The 22169-nt window shown below is 34.6% G+C and overlaps 1 protein-coding gene across 4 annotated transcripts in view; it reads right to left on the minus strand.

Moving 5' to 3' along the window:
• The window catches only part of CDH12 (cadherin 12), a 981162-nt gene that overhangs the window by 765323 nt on the left and 193670 nt on the right, over window positions 1-22169 (minus strand). The gene's annotated exons all lie outside the window — the stretch shown is intronic.

Consider the following 22169-nt stretch of genomic DNA (forward strand, 5'->3'; position numbering starts at 1 on the left):
AAAGAATACATAAAGATGGCCAAGAGGTACGTGAAAAGATGCTCAATATCACTAATTATTAGAGAAATGCAAATCAAAACTACAGTGAGTATCACCTCACACTGGTCAGAATGGCCATTATCAAAAAATCTAGAAACAATAAATGCTGGAAAGGGTGTGGAGAAAAGGGAACCCTCCTGCATTGTTGGTAGGAATGTAAATTGAAACAACCACTAAGGAGAACATTATGGAGGTTCCTTAAAAAACTAAAAATAGAACTACCATATGACCCAGCAGTCCCACTACTGAGCATATACCCTGAGAAAATCATAATTCAAAAAGAGTCATGTGCCACAATGTTCACTGCAGCACTATTTACAATAGCCAGAAGATGGAAGCAACCTAAATGTCGTCGACAGATGAATGTATAAAGAAGACGTGGCATATATATACAATGGAATATTACTCAGCCATAAAAAGAAACGAAATTGAGTTATTTGTAGTGAGGTGGATGGACCTAGAGCCTCTCATACAGAGTGAAGTAAGTCAGAAAGAGAAAAACAAATACTGTACGCTAACGCATATATATGGAATTCAAAAAAAAAAAAGAAAAATGGTACCGATGAACCTAGTGGCAGGGAAGGAATAAAGACGTAGACAGAGAATGGACTTGAGGACACAGTGTGGGGGGAGGGGGAAGCTACGGCTAAGTGAGAGTAGCCTCGACATATATACACTACCAAATGTAATAGATAGCTAGTGGGAAGAAGCCACATAGCACAGGGAGATCAGCTCAGTGCCTTGCGACTACCTAGAGGGGTGGGATAGGGAGGGTGGGAGGGAAGTTCAAGAGGGAGAGAATATGGGGATATATGTATGCATATGACTGACTCACAGCAGAAACTAACACATTGTGAAGCAATTATACTCCAATAAAGATGTATTAAAAAAGAAAAATAAAATGGATTATAAAAGAACACTATGAACAACTATATACTAACAAAATAGATAATCTAGATAAATATAAAAATTTCTAGATACCCATAAACTACTAAAACTAACAATATGAAAGAGAAGATAGGAATTGATCTATAACAAGTAGAAACACTAAAACAGTAATTTTAATATTTTCAACAAAGAAAAGTCCAACTTCAGACCATTTTATTGTTAAATTCTAACAAACATTAAATGAAGCAATATTGCTAATCCTTCTAAATGTTTTTAAAAGAACAGGAGAGAACACTTTCTAACTCTTTTATGAGGCCAATATTATACTGACATCAAAAGCAGGCAAAGCCACTGTAAGTAAAGAAAACTACAGATAATACAGTTGTCTGTTTCCATCTGAATATAGAAGCAGAATTATCAATGAAATACTAACACAATTAATTTAGCAACATTTTAAAAAGATTATATACCATGGCTATCTGGGATTTATCCGAAAAATACAACTTTTGTTTATCATCTGAAAATTACTCAACATAATACACATTATCAATTAGAATAAAGGGAAAAGAAAACAAATCATGATCCTCTAAATAGATACAGAAAAGCATCTGAAAAAATCCAACACCATTTCATTATAAAAACACTCAACAAACTAGAGAGGGGAACTCTCTCAGTCTGAGAAAGGTCATTTATGAAAAACACACAGATAGCATATATTTATATAGTAAAAGACAGAAGGCTTTCCCCTAAAATCAGAAATAAGACAAAGATGTTCACTTCTATGAAATATTGTACTGGAGGTTCCTGCTAAGACAATTAGACAATTATAAGACATTCAGAATAGAAAGAAGATTAAAAACTATCTTTATTCACAAATAGCATAAATCTTTATATAGAAAATCCTAAGGAATGCACACATACATACACACACAAATCTATCAGGACAAATAAACAAGTTCAGCAAGTTTATAGGATACCAGATCAGTGTACAAAAATCAATTGTAAAAATGTAATTAAGGAAATTTCATTTATAAAAACATCAAAAAATTCCATGGGAATAATTTAATCAAAAGAAATGTAAAATTTTATATTTAAAACTCTAAAGTATCATTGAACAATATTACTCAAGATCTACGTAATTTGAAAGACATCTCCCTTTGCTGTGCAATGAAAGCTAGCACAGCACTGTGGGTCAACTATATTCCAATAAAAAATTAATAGAGGAAAGACCTAAATGTAAGGCCAGAAACTATCAAACGCTTAGAGGAAAACATAGGCAGAACACTCCATGACATAATTCACATCAAGATCCTTTGTAACCCACCTCCTAGAGAAATGGAAATAAAAACAAAAATAAACAAATGGGACCTAATGAAACTTCAAAGCTTTTGCACAGCAAAGGAAACCATAAAAAAGACCAAAAGACAACCCTCAGAATGGGAGAAAATATTTGCAAATGAAGCAACTGACAAAGGATTAATCCCCAAAATTTATAAGCAGCTCATGCAGCTCAATAACAATAAAACAAACAACTCAATCCAAAAATGGGCAGAAGACCTAAATAGACATTTCTCCAAAGAAGATATACTGATTGCCAACAAACACATGAAAGAATGCTCAACATCATTAATCATTAGAGAAATGCAAATCAAAACTACAATGAGATATCTTCTCACACCAGTCAGAATGGTCATCATCAAAAAATCTAGAAACAATAAATGCTGGAGAGGGTGTGGAGAAAAGGGAACCCTCTTGCACTGCTGGTGGGAATGTGAATTGATACAACCACTGTGGAGAACAGTATGGAGGTTCCTTAAAAAACTACAAATAGAACTACCATATGACCCAGCAATCCCACTACTGGGCATATACCCTGAGAAAACCGTAATTCAAAAAGAGTCATGTACCGAAATGTTCATTGCAGCTCTATTTACAATAGCCCGGAGATGGAAACAACCTAAGTGTCCATCATCGGATGAATGGATAAAGAAGATGTGGCACATATATACAATGGAATATTACTCAGCCATAAAAAGAAATGAAACTGAGCTATTTTTAATGAGGTGGATAGACCTAGAGTCTGTCATACAGAGTGAAGTAAGTCAGAAAGAGAAAGACAAATACCGTATGCTAACATATATATATGGAATTTAAGAAAAGAAAATTTCATGAAGAACCTAGGGGTAAGACAGGAATAAAGACACAGATCTACTAGAGAATGCACTTGAGGATATGGGGAGGGGGAAGGGTAAGCTGTGACAAAGTGAGAGAGTGGCATGGACATATATACACTACCAAATGTAAAATAGATAGCTAGTGGGAAGCAGCCGCATAGCACAGGGAGATCAGCTCGGTGCTTTGTGACCGCCTGGAGGGGTGAGACAGGGAGGGTGGGAGGGAGGGAGACGCAAGAGGGAAGAGATATAGGAACATATGTATATGTATAACTGATTCACTTTGTTATAAAGCAGAAACTAACACACCATTGTAAAGCAATTATACTCCAATAAAGATGTAAAACAAAATTAAGAGGAAAAAAAAAGAAAGGCATCTCTTTGTCATAGATGAGATGATTTAATATTGTTAAAATTAGAATACTCCCTAAATCAAGCTACAAAGGTAACAAAATCCTTACTAAAATCTCAGGTGGCTTTTTTTGCAGAAATTGTTGAGATAATCACATAATTCAAGCGCTCAGAATAGACAAAACATTCTTGAAAAGGGGAAAGAAAGTGGGAGGAGTCACACTTCCCAATTTCACAAGTTATTATTCAGTGCATTAAGCAAGGCAGCATGGTACTATCATAAGACTAAACACAGAGACAAATGGAATAAAATTGAGATCTAGAAATAAACTCTTAAATTTATGGTTAACTGATTTTGATAAGGATGCCCAGACAATTCAATGGGGATGGAAGTTTTTTCAACAAATGATACTGGGTCAACTGGACATCCACATTCAAAGGAATAAAGTTAAACTTCTTTTTCAAACCTTATTAAAAAATTTACTCAAAATGGATCATAGGCATAAACAGAATAGCTAAAGTTATAAGCTTGATAGAAGAAAATGTAGAAGTAAATATTTGTGAACTTGGATTAGGTAATGGTTTCTTAAATAGGATATCAAACAGAAGCAACAACAGTAACAAAAAAAGGATAATTGGATCACAGTAACACTAAAACCTTTGTGCTTAAAGGACATCATAATGAAAGTGAACATTCAACACACAGAATGAGAGAAAATGTTTACAAATATATATCTGATAAGGGGATTTTATCTAATATATGTACATATATTAATATTTCCATCTCAATAATAAGCAGCAAAATAACCCAATTAAAGAAATAATGACAAATGATTTGAAAAGACATATTTCAAAAAGAAAATATATAAATGGTAAACATATAAAATATGTTGAACATCATTACTATTTAGATAACACAAATCGAAATGACTTCACATGCATTAAGTGGCTATGATTCAAAAAGACAGATTGTGAAAACGGTTGGTAAGGATATGAGGAAATTGATACCTTTATACATTTGTAATTAGAATGTAAAAGGGTACTGCTTTAGAACACATTTTGGAAGTTCCTCAAAAATGTTAAACGGAGTTATTATATGACCTAGCAATTCCACTCCTAAATAAGCATGCAAGAGAAATGCAAATATATATCAAATAAAAACTTAATATGAACGTTTATATTAATATTATTCATAGTGGCTCACATGTAGAAACTACCCAAATGTCCCCAAATCTGTTGCATGGGTAAATTTGTTACTGTATATTCATATAACATAATATTATTCAGCAATAAAGATGAAGCAATAATACATGCTACAGTGTGGATGAACCTTGAAAATGCTATGCTAAGTGAAAGAAGTAATAAAAAGCCATATACTGTAGGAAAACATTTCTATGAAATGTCCAGAAGAGGCAAATCTATAAGGACAAAAATAAAATTAGTGAATGCTAAGGACTGGAGAGAAGGTTGAAAGGGGAATGACTGCTACTTGCTGCTTGTTTTTTTGTGAGATTTAACTCTTCTTAAGTTAAATGGTGGTGATAACTGTACAACTGTGTAATATACTATTACCATTAAATTGCACACTTTAAGTGATTGAATTTTATGGTATGTGAATTGTATGTCAATAAAGATGTTTTTAAAATAAATAAATAAATGCACTGTCATTTTGTGGAGTCCTGGAAGAGGACAAGTTGAATGCAGGGGAGCAGTGGGATGGATATTTCAGTAAATTGTTATTGGTTTTGCTTAGAATAGTGATGCAAAAGAAACATTAAGTATCAAAGCTAAAATATTTGTTGATTAATGGGCTATGGGCATGAAGGTCACTAAGATAATACAGATAGCACTGCAATTTTTTTTTTTTTTTTTGGCGGTACGCGGGCCTCTCACTGCTGTGGCCTCTCCCGTTGCAGAGCACAGGCTCCGGATGCGCAGGCTCAGCGGCATAGCTCACGGGCCCAGCCGCTCCGCGGCATGTGGGGGGCACGAACCCGTGTCCCCTGCATCGGCAGGCGGACTCTCAACCACTGCGCCACCAGGGAAGCCCGCACTGCAATTCTTTAATGCTACTCTGACAGGCAGCAATCATATATCTATTAATAAAAATATTAGTTAACCCTATAATTATTATATTTATATGTACAATTCCAGCTTATGAGCACAAAATAAGGCATTCTTTAGATGTTCAGCACTATTTAAAATATCACATTGTTTCTATTTTCCTTACAGACTATCCACATAGACAGTGTTTCTTTGAGTCACAACCACAATACTTTTTGTTATATTAGAAAAAACATATTGAATATATACAATGAAATATTATTCAACCACGAAAAGAGGAAATCTTGCCATTTACAACAACATGGATGGATCTCTAGGGCATTATGCTAACTGAAATAAGACAGAGAAAGACAAATACCATATGATCTCACTTATATGTGGAATCCTCAAAAAATAAAATAAAATAAAAAATAATACAGCAACAACTGAATTCATAGATACAGAGAACAGAGGCAGTGGATTGGTGATGGATGAAATAGGTGAAGGCGGAAGGTAGTCCAAAGGTACAAACTTCCAGCTATAAAATAAATAAGTTCTGGGGATGTTATGTACAGCGTGGTGACTATAGTTATTAATACTGTACTGTATATTTGAAAGTTGCTAAGAGGGTAGATCTTAAAAGTTCTTGTAAAAATATTGTAACTGTGTGGTGATGGATGTTGACTAGACTTAATGTGATAAGTACTTCACAATATATGCAAACAACAAAGCATTATGCTGTATACCTGAAACTAATAAAATGTTATATGTCAATTATATCTTAATTAAAAAAAGAGATACTGAAAAATATACGACGCATTGTAGAGAGTAAAACAACATATGGTTACAATTATTTCAAAAGAATATTTACAAGTGTTGACATTACTGATGGTAAGTCAAATTTTCTGCTAAGTGACACTCTACGCCAAAGCACGCTCAAAAATTTCTTTGTGCTAATCTCATCTCCAGGCAATACCAACCATCCACCACCCTTGAGGTGGTTGTTAACTATGGGTTACCAGCTACACATCAACTCTGAAAAATCCTTCATTCACTTGTGATAATAACTTCAAAGAAAGGAGAATGGGAATCCAAAACATCTACTATGACAAGCACCAGATGCTGCAAAATGCAGCATAAGCACAGGACAAAAGCATTCAATTTCACAGTCACGGAATAAAGTACAGTAAATCGCCCAGACAGCACATCAAAATGGCGCAGATTTTGCTTCCTCTCCCAGGATCAGCGGATGATTAAAGAGCATGGTCTCATAAAAGGCTCTTGCAAAAATTCAACTCGTATGTTTTTACTTCTTTTTAGTTGACATAAGAGTTGTTTATTTTCTTAATTGTAATTTGTTAAAAGTCTTAATCATCAAAGCATATTGAGCATATTAATGAAAAGGTATTTCTCTCTGGTCAATTACTGTGGTATTCAGGGAGAATAAAAATGAGAGTTAGCAATATCAACTTTATAAACCAAATACAGAGTGTATATAGCTTTCTCAACTTCAAGTTGAAGTTATTATTATTATGCTATTGTTGTTATTATTATTATCTTTCACCTGCCTCTGGCAGATTATTATAAGAAGTAAAACCTGATGGAAGAACCACAGGGTAGGGCTCAGTTTGATTCACACACACACACACACACACATATACACACACACAAGTTATAATAAAAAATAAATCGGGACTTCCCTGGTGGCACAGTGGTTAAGAATCTGCCTGCCAATGCAGGGGACATGGGTTCGATCTCTGGTCTGGGAAGATCCCACATGTCACAGAGCAACTAAGCCCGTGTGCTACAACTACTGAGCCTGCAAGCCACAACTACTGAGCCCACATGCTGCAACTACTGAAGCCCATGCGCCTAGAGCCCATGCTCCGCAACAAGAGAAGCCACAGCAATAAGAAGTCTGCGCGCTGCAACAAAGAGTAGCCCCCGCTCGCCACAACTAGAGAAAGCCCACGCGCAGCAGTGAAAACCCAACACAGCCAAAATAAATAATAAATAAATAAGTAAATTTTTTTTAAAATAATTTTTAAAAATTCACAGATAAGTTTCTATGTGTCAGGTACTATATTAAGTTCTGGGTTAAGAATGGCTAATACAACAATCATCAAGCAACTGAGAGTCTAGTAGGGAATTTAATGCATAAACAAATATCATATCTTGATGCTGGAGGTGTGCTCAGAAAGTTACATGCGAAGTGCTGGGCATCTCCCCGTCAGGAGTGATGGTTGTCAGGTAAGGATGCCTACAGAAGGGGATAACTCAGTTAAATTGTGCATGAATGAGGAGCAGTTAGCTTTAAAGACAAGTAAGATGAGGAGATAGGGCATTTCATGAAGTGAAAGTAACATGAACAAAAATAGAAATATCACACTACTGCTTGAGCAGTAGTGTGATATGTGTAGAGGGAAATTACAAGCAACCCAGCCTCATGGAATGGAGTGGAGAACAGTGAAGGCAGTAAAAGTTGTATCAAATCATACTCCAAGTTACATACAGTAGCATAACCTGAATCCTAGTTCTGAAATTCCCAACACTTACTAATGTTGCTGGGCAAAAATTTTTAATCATTCTGAGATGACATCTAACCTTTCTTTCAAATTCCTATTGATTGAACTGAAAATGACAGTCTTCCCATAACAATCTAAGCCAAACTGCAGATGCCCTCTACAGGATTAAAACCAACAGGGACTTAGACTGTCATCAGACACTACCAAGAAGTGCTCTGCACATGCTAGTTTATAACATTTAGAGATAACATTTTTGATGTCCAGTTCCAAGGACTAAAGTCCTCGTACGTGAACAGATCATCTCATTTTTACTTGGAAAAACCCAGTTTTCTAATTCTATCTTCACTTGTTAGCTCTATGCTTGTTAGCTCTCTGGTGGCTGTGATGATCTGCCTCAAGTACTAGGACATGAAACATTTAAATGTAATTTACCACAATACAGCTGAGTCAGAGTTTTGAGGGGGAGCCCATCACATATTTTTTAGGGTCTCCAATGATTCAACCCATTAATCTGGAAGACTTAACTGAGGGTAATATTTTACTTACTTTCTACAAATAAAAGCAATTTCCCCCCTCTCTTTCTTCTACCAGAAAAATACATTAATTTAACAAATATATTGAGTACCAAAAACGTGTCAGGTACTGTTCTTGGTGCATGGAATACATCTTTGAGCAAAGTGTACAAAAGCTCTCACCATCTTTATTTTATATGCTAGTGCAAAGGGGATGCAGAGACAGAAAATAAACAATAAAGGAAGTATTCCTGAATATTATGCTATTTTGCTATCATAAATCCCCATTTGATTCTTTTGATATGATTCTTCTCTATGACATTTTACCCTGAAATTCTTCATCTTTTTGCCAACCTCCATGATAGTTTCTCTTTTGTGGTATCTCTTGGGAGAGAGGCTGCTATTCCTTTTTTCTGTATCAGCCAGTGATACACAAAAAGCCCTTGGAAACAACAAACAATTACAGGAAACCTAATATTATTTTGTCATGTGTTATCTTAACAATCTTAAAACATATATCCTCTATATTCTCATTTCCTACGTGCTCTGTCCAAACTACTTAGTATCATCACAATCAGGTTCTAGCTATATCGTTTGCTTCATTCCTCTACTCCTTCGTTGTAATCACATTGGAACACCCAGAATTATCTGAACATGATATCCACATCTTTGGCTCACTCCTGTACGTCATATAACTTAGCATTCCATCTTTTGCTGCTGTTGAATTTTTAGTAGTCCACTTGTCATTTTCTCTGGGAAATGTGTTTTCATTTTCCTTACATTTCACTGATTGATCATTCCTCACTATGCAAACAATTTTGGAAAATATATTATTTTTAAAATATTCACTTTGTTTCACACATTCACATCTTATCAATGAGCAAAACATACAAAACCCATTGACTTTCCATCTTTACCATTATCTAAGCACTGTTACATCTTGCTTGGACAACAGTAATAGTCTCCCTGCTTCTTCAACAATTCATACGTCCCCTACCAGCTGTCAGAATTATCTTTGTAGAATTTAAACCAATCACTTCACTCCCAGTTTTAAAGTCCTTTAGTAGCCTCCATTGGAAATTGGGTTAAAATCTGTCATTCTAAAGCTCTGTCTGATGTGCCCACCCCACTTTATTTCACCATCACTTGTTCTGCCTCAGTCACACTAGACTTATTTTCCTCCCTGAAGACAATGGGTTTATTCTTGTCTTAGGCCCTTTGTACTAACTAAGGCTTCTGTTAGGATGCTCTTGTCACTGTTAGTTGCTTGGCTGGCTCCTTTTGTCATTCAGGTATCAGCCAAGCATCGTGTCCACAAAGAAGTCTTCCAAAACTGCATGATCTAGATTCTGATATTTTAAATTTTATTTTTATTGATTTATCTGTTTCCTCACACGAAAGTATAAACCAGGAGAGAGGGCTTTTCTCAGCCCTGTTCATTGCTGTATCTCTAGTGCCTTGAATAATGCCTGACATGGGAAAAACTCAGTATGTGTTTTTGATGAATGAACGGATCTTATTTATCTATATAGCAATCTCTCCTCCAAGGACAGGAACAAATGTGGCCTCCATCGTTGTAGCCGAACTCTATGCAGAGGATCTGGGAAGCAGTAAGATCTAAATATTTGTCAGATAACTATCCAAGTAAACTTACTGTTTACAAGAGAAAAAGACAGTATATCATTTACCAGTATTATACCTGTAGTAGACCAAAATAACCCAAATAATTTCAAATTCTTTTCTACAGAGACGATAGCTTGTAGTTTATATTTATCCCATTCAAAAATGAAATATTATATGAAAAAATAAGTTCTTTAACATTCACAGCTTACTCTAGACATAAATGATATATTAATATTTCATGTCCTTAGGCAACTAAAAGGACACAGTTTGCTCATTGGCAGGAGGACAAAGCATTTGCGGCAGCTTCTTTAAGAAGCATGATCTCTAAGTCTTCTGCTTCATTTGCATTGATTCTCTGTGATTCATAAACTTTCTCTTCCCCATGACCTTGGGATGACATTTCTATGAAAAAAAAAAAAAGTCAAATGGGTTTAGGAGTGAAATCCCTGACCTTGGTATTAAAAAAAGGTAGATGGCTCATAAAAGAATAAAGATCATGATATTTATAGTACCCAGTTAATCTTATTTGTGAGAATGCCAGAAATGTACGTTGTAGCAATAAGGGAGTTAGTCGAAAGACTTAATCAAAAAATGATCATTTTGTTATATATTTTTAGAAGAATTTTTGTAAGGAATGTGGTTTGCTAAGATTTATATTATCAAGTATTGTTTTTAAGGGTCACTATAAAACATCTATTTACTAAACTTTCTAAAGATAAAGAGAAACAATTATATAAAAATAAGTACAGATAAAAATTCTACATTGAAAGGGATAATTTAATGATTTTACACAATCTAATTTCATCCTTACCTTACTATTCAAGGTTTTCGCTCTAGAATTGACTTTTCTTTCTGTTACTGTGCAAGTGAACGGGGCTGTCATTGGAATTTATGTCCAGGATGCCCCATAGTTCCCAGAGGTAATAATGGAAAAATGAATCACTTTACTTCACAATGTGCCTATGAAGCTTTTGTACTGATGCTTAAATCAAATTAAAGTAAGGTCACAGAGATACCTGACTCTCCTAGCATTAAAAAAAAAAAAGTACAAGGGAGATTGAAAGGGACTGCAAATATTTAATAATATTAAGACTTGATGAAATAGATGTAGCATTTAATGGCAACTCCCAATCATTTCCTCAGCCCATAAGTCTATACTGTAATAACGTCGATTGTTCGTTCTGGGAAGTCATCTGGTTTCACATTACTGTCTACTTACTATCCTGATTTACTTTTTTTGGGTCCCAACTGAGCTCCTGAATCTTGTGTGATCCACCTATCATTGATTAAAAGAGAGCTTCCTTTTGCTGCAAACACTATACTTCAATGATTCAGTAAAATAACTCATACGAAATGAAAAGAGAATTACTCTGAATCTCTTCTAGCCTTTTTCATAATGACATTTTTTGGATACTTACATGTGAATATACAAGAAATCTAGGTTCTATTTGGCAAGGAATATGGGGCAATATCATGCCAAAACTTATGCAGCACATTCTTGATGATGTCGTAGACAAACAAGTTAATGCTCAGTCCTTGCATAAAGAATTAAAGTTGAGCACATTAAGCATTCTAAGAATTGAAACAGCTTCCGCAAGCTTGTGAAAGGAAATAGATGAGACAGAGAAATACACTAAAACAGCTTCTGGGTTTAAAGGAAGCAGTAGACTGCCCTGCCCAGAGAGATACATTTTATAACAAAGTCAAGGAGATGACACACATATGTCTTTAGGCACTCATTGATTAAAACAAAAAATAATGAATTATGGGAGCAGAAAAAATGCCCATAAAATAAGAATGTGCTTTCTTGTCTTTTTTCCCCGATGGAAGAATGGGGTAAGTGGGAAACAACTACTGAAAATGAATGAATCATCAGCTAATCAATCATTCATTCTGTTAGTTCTTACACGTGCCCTAAGAATTAAGTGGTAGGTTAGCACTCAGGCTTAAACTGAGTATGGTTTCAACTCCTGAAGAATAACCACATGGGCAATAAGAAGTTCTGAGTTATAACCATGCTCTTACTGTGATTAGCTATGTAGCTAATTTAACCCATTACTCAGCCATCTGGGCCTCACTTTCCACATTCCCAAGGAGGGGATTAACTATTTGATTTAAAAAGTATCTTCCAGCAACAGAATGCTAAACCTTATGGGATAATTGCTCTTCTTTGATTCTTAGCACACTAACAATAAAGCAAATATTAGTACAACATTATAGATTTTTTAAAAACCTGAAATATTCATAGATGGGGCTCAGGTCACAAGACTAGTTAGTGACATGAATGCAAGACAGTACAATTCTACTAAATTCCAGTTACGTGGCTGGGCACTGCACTAAAATTTAAGAAATAGTATTTCTTTGCCAGATGCATTTAGAGTACACTGCATATGGAATTACCATAATATTCTTGACCCAGGTTAGTTTTTACTCTTAACAAAATATATAACACTTTTAAAACTAGTCACACACTCAGTTTAGTATTACAAGTAATCGATCAGTTAGGAGAAGTCATACACTAATTTTCTGAAACTAATAATTCATAAACTGCTCTGAAGATTTTGCCTTTTCAATTAACCTAAGAGACAATTCCAAAAAAATATATTTCAAGTAAAGGAAGCATTACCAGGCAATAACTTCATCACACAAATAATGTAAAGACTGTCATTCACTTTTAAGTATAAAGATATGGATTCCTGAGTCAAACTGCCTAACTTAGAACCTTAGCTCTCCCACATTCCACTGTGTGACTAATTTTGGACAAGTTAATTATCTTCTTTGTATCCCAGGATCCCTGTCAGTAAAATGGGGAAAATAATAATGTTACCTCATGTAGGTAGTGACTGGTGCATGACTAAAATTCAGTAATAGTATATATTATTAATATTTAAATATTATAACATATTCCAGTATGAAAACATTTTTATTTCATTCTCTATAATAATTTAGTTCTGTTTTAGTCTGCTTGGGCTACCATAACAAAGTATCAGGCACTAGATGGCTTAAACAACAGAAGTGTATTTCTCAGAGTTCTGGAGGCTGGGAAATCCACAGTCTAGGTGCCAGGATGGTTGTTTCCAGGGAAAGCTCTCTTTCTGGTTTATAGACGTCTGCCTTCTCCCTGTGTTCTTACCTGGCAAGGAAAGAGAGCTAGTGATCTGGAGCTCACTCCTCTTATGAGGACACCAGTTCTGTTGAATTAGATCCCCACCCTTATGATCTCATCTAACCTTAATCACTTCCTAAAGGCCATATGTTTAAAGATAGTCACACTGAGGGTTAGGGTTCCAATGTATGAATTTGGGAGAGACACAATTCAGGCCATATCAAGTTCCCACTAAATTTTCTATTGCTGATATCATTTTCCATTATAGTTATAATATTAATTTGTCAACTACTTTTGAACTAATATACTATCAAAATTCTTTCCTAGGCAATTCCTGAACTCATATTTCTATAGAAGGTCTTACTTAATATTGCCATTGATATATTTATTTAATTTTTATTGGAGTATAATTGATTTACAATGTTGTGTTAGTTTCAGGTGTACAGCAAAGTGTATCAGTTATACACATACATATATCCACTCTTTTTTAGATTCTTTTCCCATATAGGCCATTACAGAGTATTGAGTAGAGTTCCATATGCTGTACAGTAGGTACTTATTAGTTACCTATTTTATATATAGTAGTGTGTATATATCATATAGTGCCTTTTAAATGTCTTCTTTCTTCTAAATTGAAAGTGAGCCAATATTCTTTTTTTTTTTTTGAAGAATATACTTTGGTCTAAGTACATTACAATCTCTGATTAATCGACATTTTTGAAAGCTCATTTGTAACGCTGAATTCTTAACTAAACATTTGTGAATTGCCAGTAATTCACTTTATTATAATTTGAAGTAGTTCTTAAGAAGCTTATTTTACCTGCCACTGTAATGTAGAAACAGAAGATAAATTCTGACAAAGGCTGATGCAAGTTGACAATTTTGGCTTCCGTATAACTGTTCACCTAAAATCTAAAATTATATGATAGAAATAGTAGTGTAGCAGCTGACCTTTAACCATATCTGAATTAGCTAAATATAGTATAATATGTCACAAATCTTCAAAGCCAAGTTCAATCCAAATTTTCCTAGACTCCATTATGTATATGAATGCGGTTACTTTTAAAACTGAAATTTAATAAGCACATTTCATCCACTTGCTGCTCAGAACTTCTGGTCTCCTAGAAGCACACCTTCCAACAAGTGTCCCTGGGCTTTTAGCAAATCAGATACGTCAAACTTAAATATCACAGTTCCTCATCCAGTGATTTCTTCAGCTGCTTATCCACCATCATACTCAGTCCTACTGTTTCATAAAATAGAGATTTGATGTTCTTAAGAACACATAACAATATCTAGTATAGTGATTTACAGATTAAGTAGGAAAATTCACATACATCTCTTGGTAAGCTCTGCTACCTTACAACCAAAACAAGCATCAAAGGAACCGGACACCAGACACAGTTGACTACCAGCAACTTCGCTCTGCCCTGGTGATTTTGGTTTGATGCTCTTTCAAGCTCACTGTTTTGGGTTTAGAAATTTATCTGGATTATCATCTAGGAGTTCCCTTGGGTCCCTACCAATGCCTTTTCACAATACTTCCTAGTCGTTTTTTCACACACGCTCAAGTACAACTGAAACCTGGCAGTTTGATTTCATTTCACGTAGACATAAGTATGGGGTATACAGTTTGGACCAAACACAATGGTTGAGGTGTTCAAAGACCAAGTTTATAATATGGAGTCGTTTTTTGACGGGCTTATTGTATCCACCATTTCAATGCACTGATTGCTATTTATACAATACTAAAGGGTAAATTCTGACAATTTTCTTTCATCCTTCACAAAGTTACATAACATATCCATGATAGTTGTCACATTTTAAAATGAGACTTTTTTTGTTTTTCTGTCAATTACTTTAGCTTAACAAAAAAATCTATGAGTCAGAAAAAGACAAAAGTGAAAATACTGGAGTTTAGCAGCATAAATATATTTCAAAGGAATGCCAATTATAAAAATATGACCTTTTTAATCTCCAAAGTGAAAATTTTACCTAATTACAAAATGATTCTAAAAGGATGAAATAATCCCAGACGATGAAGGACAAGGAGAAAAGAGATTGTCAAAGAAGCTTAAGAGGTGAAATGAGGACTAGGGTCTTAGATATGAAATCCCCATCATAAAAATGTTAAGTACCTTTATTAACTGCCCACAATGCACCAGGCACTGTGCCAGGCTGTGAATCCAATATTTCCAGTGTTTACAACAACCATTATTAGGAATAGGCTTTGTTACTTTCCCTTTACAGATGAACTGGCTGAGCCAATGAAAGTTCAGATGATGGTCCAAGGCTAGGCAGAAGTCTGACTCAGATGCATGTTTCCCTTTGCCAATGCCAATTTCCTTTCCATGCGCTGTGGTGCCATACATGTGAGGGTGGGAGACAGAGAAATTCATATTTCTTCACATGATAACCCAAATGGGTACAGTAGGGAAGAAGGGACGAGAACAGCAGGAAAGCAATTGGGTGTTATCGTAACCATCACCATCTAGCATCATAAAAAATTATGGTCTCAAAGATAAGAAATCCCACATGTCTTTTAAGCAGGTTGGTATTTGACTGCATAATGTGATATTATCGTTCTTCAAGTAACAGCTAAAAAAAAAACTAGACTTATTTGAAAACAACATAAAAAAGAATGAAATAATGCCATTTGCAGAAACATGGATGGACCGAGAGATTATCATACTAAGTGAAGTAAGTCAGACACAGAAAGACAACTATCATATATCACTTATATGTGGAATCTAATAAAATGATACAAATGAACTTATTTACAAAACAGAAACAGACTCACAGACATAGAAAACTTATGGTTACCAAAGGGGAAAGGTGGGGGGAGGGATAAATTAGGAATTTGGAAGTAACACAAACAACAAGGACCTACTGTATAGCACAGGGACCTATTACAATATTTTGAAATAACCTATGTGGAAAAAGAATCTGAAAAAGAATATATATATATATATATATATATATATATATGTGTGTGTGTGTGCCTGTGTGTGTGTATATATATATATACACACACACAGGCACACACACACATATATATATATACACACACACACACACACACACAAAAACTGAATCACTTTGCTGTACACCTGAAACTATCACAATATTGTTAACTATACTTCAATAAAAATAAATAAAATTTAAGAAAACAATATAACAATGTCAAAGTATAAGGAGTATACATATCAAGAATTGATGATGGTACAAGTTTGCTACAATCACTTAGGAAACGTTTTTTGGCATGACCCAGTGAAACTGAAGAGGAATCCTATGATAAAACCCAGACATCTACTTCTAGACAACCTCAATTCTCACCAGGAATATTACAAGACTGCTTATAGTAGTGCTGTTTTAATGTATAAGTAAATGTATACACACAACACACACAAATCATGTTATATATTCACTTAGCTTATTTTAGTGCATACATGTGTATATGTGTGTATCTATATAACATAGATTAATGTCAAGAAAAATGTATAAATTAAATCATAGAAGAATACTTTTAGTATGACTCCAGTTATATAAAGGTTAAAACCAGAGAAAAGTAAACCATATATTGCTTAGTGATACACCCACCTGTCTGATACAATTATAAAGAACTGCTAAAAATGATTCATAAAACATTCAGGATTAGTGCTTACCACTGAGAGGAGACAGGAAAGTAAAGTCTTGGTAAAGACGAGCACAGCGACCCACAAAGGAAGGATTTCTTTTATTTCCTAAGCTTGATGCTGGTTATATGCCGGTTCCTTTTATTATGCTTTAAGCTACATATAACATGTCTAGTCTTTAAATGCATATTTGGTGATGGCATTATATAAGCAAGCAATAAAGCAGTGCTTAGAAATAGCGATATTTAGACTGAATATTTGAGAGTAATCACCATCCCCTTTAAAGGGCCAACTGCTCCCCAATTCCTTACTCCTTTAGAATTGTTCTTTGCACACAAAATTATATGTACACATTTTCAAGAGAATAATTAAAAAGATAATATAATTTCCACAGACATGTAGAAGCTGGAGGGAAAGGAACGCTCTGCTCATTAAGCACTGTACTATGTTTTCCAAGGAGGTTTGTGCCTGTTAACTTCATTTTGTGCCCTGCATTCATGAGAGACAGATGACAAGTATGAGATGATCTGGGGTAATGAAGCATCACTCTGCATGCTACCCATCACAGAGCCACTTTACAACATCAATATCAGAAGCTACTGAGAAGGGAAAGGACAGCTTCTTTTAGGTTATCAGCCACTGCAAGTGGGTTCTGTGCAGAACTAGTGCTGTGGCGTTAACCTATTTGAACGACAGTCTTTCCACTCTGTAGTGAGAGTCCTTCATGGAAACAGATGAGGAGAGACAACTGTTAATATCCATATTACATTTTTATTGTTATTATTACCATTAAGATTTGTGTTTGGATCTCTGTATTTAATACCATAAAAGTCTTTACAGAGCAGAAAATTCCAATTATAAGACAACATCCTCAAAGTATAGGGAGAGGGACTTAGCCTGTTTATATCATCAAGTGCCTCCGACTCAAAGTATTTTTAAAAGATGATGAAAGATGGCTTTGAAAGCACATTGCACTCGAAGTGAGAGACTAGCTCCCCTCTTTCAAATCTTAAGTGTTACCTTCTCAGCCTTCCCTGACAACTCTGTTTATCACTGTCAACTGCCTCTCTCCACCCAAACCCTACACTTTTATATCCCTTCTCTGCTTGATTTTTTTTTTTTTTCCTATTTAAAATGCCAGGTGGCTATGTGGTACAGGGTTCCTTTCTGGGCCAAAGAACATATTCTAAAATCGATTGTGTTTATAGATGCACAACTTTGTGAGTATACTAAAGTCCACTGAATTGCTTTTAAATGGTACTTGGACATGTTTCAATGTACACTTTTAAGTGAATTGTATGGTATGCCGATTATATCTTCATAAAACTGCTTTAAAAAATTACGCAGGAGAAAACCTCTCCAAGGTCTAAGTTCCAAGTTACGAGGATCATAAGGGAGTTCTCTAACACTGAAGCATAAGCATCTTAGTCTGTTTGGGATGTGATAACAAAAATACCATAGACTGGATGGCTTAAACAACAAACAATTATTTCTCATAGTTCTGGAGGCTGGGTAGTCCAAGATCAAAGAAGCAGCACATCCAGTGTCTGGTGAAGGACACCCCTCCTGGGTTCTCCTTGTATCCTTACTTGGAGGAAGGAAAGAACGGTAACAAGTTCTCTAGTGTCTTTTCTTAATAAAAGCACCAACCCCGACCCCTCCAAACTTATGATTTAGTTACCTCCCAAAGGCTTCCACTCCAAATGCCATCACATTAGGGACTTGGGTTTCAACCCATGCAACCCATTGCCATACAAACACTTCAGTCTATAGCAATCTGATTCTAGAAACTAATGAAGAAGTAGAGATACAACAGTGAAGATAAAATGCAGTCCAAATATTGCAGATGATTAAAATCAAGGCTCTGAATGACTGTTGGATACTTATAGGATGAAATTCAAATACATAAAAACCAGGAAACAGAGATTAAAATGTGAAATATGGTCAAGGTAATGAACATAGGCAGGATGTAACAGATATTCTGAGACAAGATGGTAACAGTGTAATAATATAGTGAGGACTTAGAGTGAGAGTGAGTACATGGGTGGAATTCTTAATGTAAATGATCTTCTGCACTATATTTAAGAGATGATAATGATAATAATAATAACATAAAACAACGGAGCATAACAGTAATCAAAGCTAGTCTATTCCAGAGTTAAAAGCACATGTGATATATTAAAAAAGGAGCCTCCTTCTTGACACTCTTTAGCTCACTGTTATCAAAGAGAAAGAGAAGTGTATCACCAGATGCATCAGTCAAACTGGATGATATACTGTAGAACCATTTCTTGAATTATGGGGCAGCATTCTGAGTAGCTACATTTCAGATCAATTCTTTTTAAACAACTTCAAATGATTCTGTATAACCTACCTTGCCTTTTCCACTTCCTCTTCCTTCACCATTTTTTTATAATTTCATCTTGCGGTTAATTCTTAAAATGCATTAAAGAATGCAGTCAAAATTAAATTTCATTAGATTTAATTTTTAAACTTTGCATTTCTGCAAAGTTTAAAAATTAAAATTATATAGCTGATATTAAATATAGGATTTCAAAACTAAAAATCAGAAAAAAATCAGGTTTATATTTAGTCAAAATATTTGTTTGAATATATGCAAGTGTTCCTCCAAAATGTCTGTTTTTGCAAGGAATAATTAGATAAACTGCTTCAGGTGGGGAAAGAGATTCCAAGAGGTTCAGGTAGTGAAAGAAGAACATATGCAAAATAACCAGTGAGAAATTTAAGTCTTCCGGAAAGGGACCTATAAATTTCTGTAGGTGAGAACACTGAGACTAGCTGTTTCATGATAGAAGCGGCCAGGGGAAGGAGGCTGAAGAGCTGTATGCCCGAGAAAAATAAGAGTAGAACTAAACAGTAGATGGAAATTTTATAGGAACACGTTGCAAGGTACTCACTTCCTATAAACCCACAAATAGTCAGAAATTAGGGCTTAATTGTAGATATTATAAAAAATGTTTTAATTAAATAATACAATTAGTCTGGTCCGTATATTTCTCTGTGCAACTTAGATTTAAAAATCAGATATTTTTATAACCTTTTGCTAGTTGGAGGGAAAAAAAGCTGAGTTCAAATTGGATATTTCTTTTTAGAAATGCATTCAAGATAGGCCAACTGCTTGAACAATGTGTAAAAGATATGAATGGGCAATACACAAAAGAAAATTTCCGAATGTCCAATGAGCATATGAAAATGTGTCCAACATCACTGAATCATCAGGAAAATGCAAATCAAAATACAAGAAGATATCATTATATGACCACAAGTGTAGCCTGATATTAAAAGTTTTAAAAAACACTGTCAATATCAAATGTTAGTAAATACGTGAATAACTGGAACTCACGTACATTGTTAACAGGAGTGTAAAGTGATAAAAAAAAAAAGCACTTTAAAAAATGTTTGATGGTATCTATCAAAACTAACCATACGCCTAACCTATGACCCAGCAATTCTATTCCTAGTATAAGCCCAAGGAGAACTCAGTGCATATATGCCCAAATAATACATACATAAAAATGTTCATAGAATTTTATTTACAATTGACAAAACTAAAAATAACCAAAATATCCATTAATAGTAGACTTAGTACATACATCGTTATATTATTAAACAACTAATTACTACATAGCAATAAAACACACTATTTCCAGGTTAAACAACATAGATGAAATTGTTAAGTGAAAGTACCAGAGAGAAAAGATGATGGACTTTGTATTTCATTTACTTGAAATTTTTAAAAAACTGGACAAAAACAAAATCAGAATAATGATTATAGTGGATAGAGGGGTGTATGCAAAGCTTGCCTAGAAAGGGCAACGTGGTGTGCTTCAAAGGTGTTAGCAGCTCTGTACCATAATCTGGAGACTGATTACATGAGTTTATACCTATGTAACAATCATCAAAATTCCACTTAGGATTTGTGTGCTTTATCGTATATAAGGGACACCTTGATAACAGTAAACACACAAAGAAACAAACGCTTTTAAGGCACAGAAATCATTGGTATCATTGGTTCTTCTTGTGTCACACAATTTTACATTACTTGCTGCTGAATCCCTCTGGGGCTTTCAGTTAATTACCATAGGTACATGAGTTTTTATTACTCTATTATTCACAGTATTATGATTTAACTAGTCCTCATTTTAAAACTAATTTTATGTAAGAATTATCACCAACAAATGAATTATATTTCTAAATGTATTTCATAATACCTTATAGCAGAATCTCCCAAAGTATAAGCTCAAATTTATTCAAAGTAAAGCAAGTTAAAAATGAGGAAGAAATAAAACAATAAATTAAGCATAAAGAGTAACGATATTTGATAAAAAAGCAAGAAACATTATGCCCAATTTTTCTCTTAACTTGTCCCTCAAGTACAATGATTTTTGGATCAAAAAGAAAGGATATTGATTAAACATAATTTTGAAGATCATTTATCACTTACAAATTAGAAAAACCATCAAGGAAAGCTCATGAAGTCCCAGGAACTGAAAGAGCACCCAGTTTCTTTAAATAAACTGGAAACTCCTGGTCTGAAAACAACAAACATACAACATTGATCTATCTTGATAGATTTCATTTCTATAATAAAGTTGTCAAGAAGGTAATTGGCTGAACGTGAGAATAGGGAAGAAAGAACTGGAAATTTCAGAAGAATAAAGAAGGTGTGATACAGTTGTCCAGAGGGGAGAAGACGACATGGAAATATTGGATAATTGTTGGGCAGCGTTATATGTGCCGCTGAAATTTATAAAATTGCATAAGACATATGAAGAGACACATTTTATATGTATCCATTCATTTATACATACATGGATTGGATATTTTAGTACATAGTAGGACTAACTTATGATTAGAATTTAATGTGGCTGCCAAAAGAGCTAACCTTTTCTTCAGCTGCCATAATCAGAAGTACAGTTATCCAGAATTCAAGCAACAACGTATTTCATTCAAGTTGGTACCATGCTTTAAAAGAAGATTTAGGCTCTTTCCGAAGGAGGCAGAGAAATAGCAACATATGCTACATTAATACAGCAATAGGTGCTGTAAGTATGGAAACAATGGAGAAATCGTTTTAGATTCAAAAGTAATAGAATTAGTACAAGCTACTTTCCCATAAGTCCATATGTTAATACAATTTCAAGGAATAAAATATGCTGAGTTGAGAAGCACAATAGAGATCATTTAGTGAAAATTTCCACTCAAAACAGGGAGCTGTGACTCTGGAAAAAAGAACACTAGATTAGGAGGGA

Source organism: Globicephala melas, chromosome 3 (genome assembly GCF_963455315.2).
Source record: "Globicephala melas chromosome 3, mGloMel1.2, whole genome shotgun sequence".
Classification (NCBI taxonomy): domain Eukaryota; kingdom Metazoa; phylum Chordata; class Mammalia; order Artiodactyla; family Delphinidae; genus Globicephala; species Globicephala melas.